This window comes from Macrobrachium nipponense, chromosome 21 (genome assembly GCF_015104395.2).
Source record: "Macrobrachium nipponense isolate FS-2020 chromosome 21, ASM1510439v2, whole genome shotgun sequence".
In the NCBI taxonomy this organism is placed as follows: Eukaryota; Metazoa; Arthropoda; class Malacostraca; order Decapoda; family Palaemonidae; genus Macrobrachium; species Macrobrachium nipponense.
The window spans coordinates 68,347,122-68,356,406 of NC_087212.1; the positions used below are offsets into that span (position 1 = coordinate 68,347,122).

Here is a 9,285-nt window from a genome sequence, read left to right on the forward strand (position 1 = left end):
TCTTAGCCTAGAGACTTAGTTAATAACTATCTTTGTCTCTGAGATCTATAAAAAAAGAATAAATTTCGGCCCTTAAATTAACCTGTGACCTTCCAAGATAGGTCAGTCAAATTTTTGAGGAAAATAAAAACTAACCAAAAAACTGAGTTTCATCAAAATCAAAGATGAAATGTTGCCCTTTAAATTGATCTGTGCCCTATTGAAATATGTCAGGTCAACAAACTACGTAAACCAGCTCCTTCGACACTCTAATTTTTAGGGCCAGGGACCTTAAATTCTGTGTTTCCGAGTTCTAGAGAAAATAGGCTAATCCTGTATGATTTAAAGTGACCTTTGATCCGGAAAGATATGTCATGGCAAATTAATATAATAATAGACATCCAAAGTTTCACCTGAATTACAAAAAAAAAAAAAAAAAAAAAAAAAAAAAAAGAGGAAAAGGGGAAAAGGGGATTGACAACCAATAGTGATAACAACATCATCGACCCAGCCAGTATGTTTTAACGTCATAATAACAGTAGCAGGAACGCTGAGTAAAAGCACAGAATAAATTTAAATATATCACCAAAGACATCCTGAAGTCAAAACCTGTTATGCCTTTGAATTGCAGTTGCGTGGGAAAGCAGTCATGAATGGATGTGACGAACGAGGTTACTTACCAAGCGTGATGGCGATCTCAGTGTTTACAAAGCCGTATTATCTAGGTTAGGTGCGCAAAATGTCCACTAGAGAACTTTTGGATTAATCTTTTCAAGTCCAGTATCTGTGGTGTGGTATGGCTGACCTAATTATATCTGCGTATCAGTAACCGCATTAAAACAAAATCACCACCATACGTTATTTGCCGTCAAGTTTATCTTCGCTTATTTGATTGGTGAAGTAGTAATCTGTTGCAAACATTCTCTCGACCCCCACTATGGATGCGTCAGTCAAGTAATATCTTTGAAGAATTTGAAATTGGAGGGTGACTGATGTATGGTTATGGTTCTCTCAACGCCTGCATAGTTTGTCCAGAAAAACTCCAGCAGTTCAGTTATCACCTTAGATTTCTGACAGCTACAAGTCCTTCCATACTTATCCTGGCAAACACACGAAATTGTAGTACTTGTTGTTTTCATGATCTCAAGGTATTACCTTCACGAAAAGTCTAAAGTACGAAGTTTAAAACAGCGAGAGAGAGAGAGAGAGAGAGAGAGAGAGAGAGAGAGAGAGAGAGACTAATTTATGAATGGTTTCACTAGTTTAGGTGGGGCTTAGGAAGAATTATCTTATCGAGGCTCTTCCGCTTCCAAATATATTGGTACATATAGATTTTAATGCAATACTAATCACCCAGGTCTTATCTCTCTCTCTCTCTCTCTCTCTCTCTCTCTCTCTCTCTCTCTCTCTCTCCCATGTTAGCTGGAACCCACAGCAGTTATATAACACGTTGATACAAAATTCACAGCATAAAAACTATCGAGGCTGACTTGAGTTTTTAAGAAAGCGCCCATACTGTTCATTTCCTTGGGTGGCCCAAGTTTCGAACGGATATACAGTAATTACTGGTGAAAGAACGTGTGAATTGCACTGCAAGGCCGATAGAGAGAGAGAGAGAGAAAGAGAGAGAGAGAGAGAGAGAGTGCACCAAGCTCTGGGATTGCAATAACAATCGTTAATAAACGTTTATTGTTCTCTTTAATAGTAAAGGATCACAAAATAAAGGCGATGCGATTGTAGGAAAGAGTGAGAAAACTGGCTCATCAACATTCTTGTGTAACCAATGAATGACTTGTTCTGTTTTTAGAGAGAGAAAAAAAAGAACCTTTACTACGTTTATAATAGTATGTTGCAGCTCAGCACACGTTCGAGAAAGATCTCGATTTGTCTGTCAGCTCTCGAGTCAAGAGCGTGTAGGATACGTCAGTATGATCTCGTAACCTGGGGAGTGTTACTAGTTCAAACTGGTGAAAATACCAGAAGACTGATCTTGAAGTGGTCAGTCAACAGTGGAGAGTGATGGGTGTGCTCTGTTGTCGACGCTCCAAGTCATTTTTCTGTTTGTGACAGCTGAATTTCGTTTCTCTGATATTATAGTTAATTTCATAGCGCGAACTAAACCGAAAGATTCTGTTGGTTTCCCTAATAAAATAGTTACAGTACATATACTCAAAACATACTTTGCTTGAAAGTGTGTGAGGTATCATTGTTTCAGTCCGCTATTTAAAACCTCTTGATAATCGCTAAAGCCAGACCTGTTTTTCCAGTAACTGTCTTTTCATGGTTCGCACGATTTGACCAAGGACGGACTTCAGCAAAAGTAATGGTTCGTTATGAACAAAATCCTAAATTAAAGCTAATCTAAATTTGTAAGAAAGTATTTCAAGAAGTGACGACACATGATTTGTTCGTTGCGCCCACACATACATTCATTTATATATATATTATTATATATATACTATATATATATATATTTTATATATATATATATATATATATTATATATATATTAATATATTAATATATATATATATATTGATTTTTTCATGAGCCATCAGGTTATTTTTAATTCTAATTAATCCTTCATTTTACAATTAAATTATGATGAGAAGTAACTGCTGCCGTGTGTGTGTGTGTGTTATTTTATATTCTTTTAAGCCACCCCTGTGAAAATGGCCAATCCATACAATTATAAATTTATCTATCTATCTATCCATATATAATATATATATATCTATATATATATATATATATATATATAATTTTACATATATGTATATATATTATATATTATATATAATATGTGTTTTAATGTAATATTATATATATATTTATCTTAATTTTATGTAATTGTAATATGGTATTATCCTATTTTTGTATGGATAGGGGTGAGATAGATAAATTTATAATTGTATGGATTGGCCATTTTCATAGGGGTGGCTTAAAAGAATATAAAATAACACACACACACACACACGGCAGCAGTTACTTCCTCATCATAATTTAATTGTAAAATGAAGGATGAACCTCGTAGGCAGAAGGTCAGCAACGTTACTTCGTACCTTGTATTCATATTGCGCAAAATATTAATTTCTCTCAATTTCCAACATCTCAGCAGAGTCTAGGCAACATGTTCTCTGTCACTCTCTGTCTCCTCCTCCTTGAACTTCTGAAGACAAAAATCATCATCATCTATCAGTCACTGACTTATCTGCGTAATCTAACGCAAGTTCTTATTCCATTATAAACACTTCTAATTGATGTCAACAAATTACCTTGTAGTACAACCATGTATTCTCTCCACTATTCATTCGACATACCTTTGAGAAATTTTATTTTTTGTTGTCTATATAATTAGAATATTATTTCCATGTTTTGACAAGAACTCAATATCTGTGACATTTTTTCCAAGATCTTATTATGCAGAATATGTACATGATTTATATGATTTTTCGTAATTCTGATGAATATTTGCATTACAATCTCTCATTCTGTACCATGGACTATGCAGTATTCAATACGCAATTAACTGGAACAATCATGTCTTTTCTTTTATACCAGTTGTGACTAAATCAGGGAATGGATCTTATTGTTAATGGATCTCAATATTTAAAACCTAACGATAAAATCCTTTTCTTTTTTCTCCCGATTAGGTCTCATTTGTATAACCTAGATGTTTTGATCTATCAGATTTTCATTGTTTTTTTTGTTTTTTTTTTTTTTTTGCATACTATATATATATATATATATATATATATATATATATATATATCTATATAATATATATAAGAGCAAAAGCGAGACTGCCACGTGAATACGATAGAAAGATATTATTGAAAGATAAAACTGGGTGTGTAAAGCCCATTGCTTTAATAACTTTGAGACAATCTGAATTTTGCCTTTTTCCGAATAGAGGTCAAGAGGTGATGACATGTTATATTGGAGTTAATAACTCATTTTCTACGGAATATATATACCCCGCAGGACATGCAATACCGTTCTCTTTGGATGAAAGAGGATGAAACAGATTTCCAGTAGACATTTACTGTACGAAATTTAATTTGTTTTCTTCATGTACAGACGCTTCCGTAGGGTGGAAGTGCCGTCAGTGCATCTCACGCGTTGCACTGTAGGCATTACTTATGGTTCTTTGCAACGTCCCTTTGGGCCGTAGCTGCAACCCCTTTCATTCCTTTTAATGTACCTCCGGTGATATTCGCCTTCTTCCGTCATACTTTCCACCTTCTAACAATCGTTTCATGGTGCAACACCTTTCAAACCTTAACTCTCAGTTTCCATTTCTGTGAATGGCCTTATAGGTCTCACTGAGGCGCTAGACTTAAATTCTATATTCCATTCCATTTATGGAAAGGCCAAGCTTTTTTTTAGTTATGTTGGTACGTAAACTGATTTTGTGAGGCTGTGAAATGTAGTGTGGAAAGTTTCTCACCGGAATTTAGTTATTTTTCCATGATGGTGTGCCTCTTTTATATCTTCTACATTTGACAGATTTTCAAAATGATGCATCGTCAATCATGGACTGGATTCTCTTCCGACAGCATTTCTCATTTTGTGTCTTTAATTCTGAGGTTTTTGTTCCTTAACATTTACAGCTTCGACTTCCTTGGTCTTCTTTTTTCCTCGCAGGCTGTTCTTGACTAACCAGTCTTCCATCAGGCCTGTAGTATCTGATTATCGCTTCCAGCTTGCAATTGCACTTTTATTGGCTTATTTTTTTCCTCATTCACAAAGCTCTCATAATTGTCCACATCTCACCACTTAGTATTTTTATTTCCTTTTTCTACCCTGATATTTCAACAAATACTCCCTGCTAGCCTTATGACCCCCTTGCACGGAATTATACATATTACTTATCTACTAATTTAATTCCTGTGGCTTTAATCGCAGCGCATACTCCGTCCAGTTTCATCTTAAATTCTCGTCACACTTCCTGTAACGATGCTGAAAAAACCAGGAAGGAATATATATATATATATATATATATATATATATATATATATATATATACATATATATATATATATATATATATATATATATGCTTGCATACGTTTAGATACGCGTGCTTTCATTTTTCTTAGCTAACAGCCATTTTCATTTGGGTTGTTTGACTCCGCGAAGGCTGTAACCCTCCGTTTCACTGGAATTATTTCAAGGAATATGGTTAGAAGACCACTCATTTGCCCTTCGTACACACGGAAAACTTAACATGCTCCAGTGAATTTCTTTTTATTTCAATTTTTTTATGGTAGGAGAAGCCACCGCAACCTGTTTACAGATAGATTAGTATGCAATAGGAAAACTGCTGTTTATTTTGTTATGAAATAAAAAAAAAGTAGAAGGAAACATTAGCGAAATTGCCAGATTCAGGGCAAATGATAAACACCAGGTAGATAAATTTTCTGCAAAGACGATGCTTTTTAGGCTTTTCCTGTCACGTATTGCATTTCGTGTCCAGTGTATGACGCCTTGCTTAAAATGATTATTAAATGGTTCGTCAATAGACAGAACGTACGAATAAATGGAAGTGATTTGATAAACAACAATGAGGTTTGGGGCACTTTCCCAATCCTGTGGTAATTAGAGTTACAGCTCTATTTTTTAAATTTTATTTGAAAAAAACTATTTACATCAGTAATGTTACCAGATGCAGTACTTAATTAAAGCTTAGAAAATAAATATATTTTTCTATTATCGTAGCTGAATAACAGCATTTGAGATGCCTTCTGAATGAATACGAACATGAAAAAGTTGACGTACTGAAACAGAATCATAGAGAAACAAGCCAGACGAAGGAATAACCATCCCTACGTCTCTGCAATCGTCACACCACAAAAAACCAAAATGATAATTACAAGTCCATGGCGTTGAATAGCCCAAGGTCACCTATCCGTGGCAACGAAGCGAGTGGCAGGTTTTCATTTGCCGACGAACACCTGAGACCGATGACCTTGAAGGGACGGACACGCCAAGTATCGTCCGATCTCGTAGCTGGAACAAGACAAGAGGCGAAGAGCGTCCCTCCAATTCCAGCGTGGCTTCAGCGACGGGAATGAGATCTCAGTACGTTTCCGCCATGAACAGTCCAGTCCAGTATTTCAAGTTTCGCTTACTCCTTTAGAGGACCCCATCCCCCCTTTCGCCCTTTGTCAGTGGCGAGGAGGGAGAAAGCCAAGAAGAGAGCCATCGTCGGAGGGAAAATTAGATGAACAGAGGTTCCGCGGGGAAGACAGGATTGATTTCTGGGTGGGCCACCAGGGCGTATGGGTCAGGGATGATCCTGTTGCCAATGCGATCGGACTTCCTCGCGCTCGACTTTCTTCCCGGTGGACCCTCGATCACGACAGGAGATGCGGTGATGCTGCAAATGACGGTGACGATGACGACCAGGAGGGTAACGAAAGAACTGTAGAGGTTCATCGGTGGTGGAGGGTAAAGGGGCGATGCAACCCTGCAAGACAAAATATTCCAGTAAATGTTATATTGCTTCATAAAATTTTTTTTTATAATAGTGTAATGATCTTATTGAAATCGTTAATAATGGGGGAAATAAATGTGTAAGCGGTATAATATACAAATGTACATACATGCAGACATACATACTTGTACAATCTGTGATTCTGTAACTAAAGATAAAATTGACAGTACCTTTACAGAAAAGTGGATGGGAGGAAATAACAGACGGGATACCACGGTCAGTTTGATACCCAGGAAGTTGGAGTGGCTCAATATATACACGTTGCATACGAGTTGCCATTTACTCTTTGTTTAGTCAATTTTACAAAAACAAGATTCCAATTTTCAGGACGTGTTTAAATAGAGATTTTAATTTAGAGGTTAACAGATCATGCTTGGCGTAGCCATTCTCTTACGTATCAGCCTCCGGATATACGTGTGTGTGTGTGTGTATATATATATATATATATATATATATATATATATATATATATATATATATATATGATATACTTATACGTAATAAGTAAATATGTATGTATGTATACATCTGTCTGTGTGGTAAATGAAGCATATAATGAAATTTATTGAGTATTAAGAACTAACTAAAGGAGTGTTGATAAAAAAATTCACTCATTGAAAAATATGAAAGCATAATGACAGAAACATATTCTTTGATCTGTATAATTATCGTATAGCAACTAAAAAGCTTTCTCCGCTTTATTTTGTTACCATGAGAAAATAGAAAACTGCTGAAAGGTCGGCTCATCGACATTCAAGGATTTTTGCCGTTCACGGATTTCTTCCAGCCATTTGCTGCAAATGTCAAGTGCAAAACTTACGCAAATGTGGATGTCTGTACCTTCAGGTCGACATTAGCACGACTATTACTGTGTTATATATCTGAAGGGCAGTCAGGAATGACATTTGGAAACGTTTTGAGCGTCGTATTCGACCGAGAGCGGAAACGTTTTCTTCTAAAGGAGTTCCGATGATTTTACCCGCGACTTCGTTTGATCTTGACCGCTATCACAGATGATGAAGAACCAGGCCCCCAGTGCCTTATTATTATTAATTTTTTTTCCATCATGCATAAAAATAGGAATTGGCGTTAGATTTATTGAATATCTGACTCTTTAATATGCTCATGTCGTTTACACGGTATACTATACATGCTCTCTCTCTCTCTCTCTCTCTCTCTCTCTCTCTCTCTCTCTGTATTATATTCTATATACTTATATATTGTCTGTAAATATTAATAATATATATATATATATATATAGTTTGTGGGGGTGGTTTAATCAAGGTGTTAAACCTATGGGTTTTTGCTCAAGTCTTATGGAATGAGGTTGCAGGCCTTATGATTTTTTAAATCCCCGTTGCGACAGCCACAGTCGTCTAACAACTAATTATGTAATTCACTGCGTAGGTTAATAATGGTCTAATGGATTTTCAAGTGATTGTACCCATTCACCCGTCTTCTCTCAGGATTTCATCATGTTTTCCTGTTTGTAGACAATAATGCCGCTTTTTACAGTATGAGGTAGGTCCACACACACACATACACACATACACATACACACGCACACGCACATGCTGGGTATTTCAGCAATTGCCCACATCAAAAGAGGCATAATAATAGTGATGAGGATGTGCCCTTGGTGGTCTGAGTCTTAACAACTGTGCTTCTCTGATATATATATATATATATATATATATATATATATATATATATATATATATAATATATATATATATATATATATATATATATATCTTTTCAAACAGTAAACACTATTACCATATTCAGATTGCAAGTCTAAGGTGTTCAGATAAGCATAACATTACAGACATAATATATTATCCCAAAAGAGATGGAAAGAAAAGACATTTCTTAACATTCAGTCCGTGGTCAAAGACTACCTTACTGAACTACCATTCGAGGTTGTATTTACTTCGATCTAAATTAAAGGGAAGTTTCTAGCACATCAGGTCATTGTGGATGCTTGACCTGTTCGATATTCGCTCTCTAGAGGACTCAATCGTTCCCACACTAAAAAATTTTTCCTTTAGTTTTTTTATAAGGCGCATTTAATATCATCAGCACCGATTCATTCTTGAAAAATCTATCCGTTAGAAGATTCTTTTTCATGTCGTCGTAAATTGTTAGTTTTTGTTTATAGCAGCATATTGAACCATCAATTCTTATCAGCAGAAAATGTTGCTAAAATGAAGTCGTTTTGTGCCTATTGGTTCCTAGTTGATGAACATAAGGGTTTTCTTCTATTGCTTTGGTCTCAAGTCCCTGAGAGGCAGCAGCTACCAATCGGAATGATAATCAGCTTCAAAAAACCATTTGCTTTTCTTAACGTCAAGGGAATGCCACGCGTATTGATAATTCGGTTGTATTTTGTGGCTTATGTTGTGGATCAAGGAGGAATGAAGGCTGTTTTGCTTTCACTCACGTGTTTTTGTGTGTGGACGTACTGATTGACCACGCGCAAACTCGTGTATATTAAATGCCCTTCGTAAAACACGCTTTGGCAAGCAAACACGTACACTGTAAATCAAGTAATTACCCAACGATATGAACTTGAAAATAACCGCCTGTATCCTTTCATGAAAAGCCAGAAACCAAGTCGTTGTGACATTTAAAACGCCTTACTCATTGCTTCTTCGTCGTCCTGGCTAAAGCCCGACTTGTCCTCCCGCTTCCTAGATCGATTTCCAAGTGCCTGGACTTCCTGCATTCCAGTCAAGTTACTCGTCTCTCTCTCTCTCTCTCTCTCTCTCTCTCTCTCTCTCTCTCTCGTCACTAAAGCCCCATCA

The 9,285-nt window shown here is 36.1% G+C and overlaps 1 long non-coding RNA gene across 1 annotated transcript; it reads right to left on the bottom strand.

Moving 5' to 3' along the window:
- Positions 1-5,593: 5,593 nt before the first annotated feature.
- On the bottom strand, positions 5,594-6,712 carry LOC135197615 (uncharacterized). The gene is made up of 2 exons (XR_010310637.1): positions 6,649-6,712; positions 5,594-6,451 (listed from the first exon to the last, which is right to left on the bottom strand). It is a non-coding gene; the product is annotated as an uncharacterized LOC135197615 (long non-coding RNA).
- Between the last annotated feature and the right edge of the window lie 2,573 nt (positions 6,713-9,285).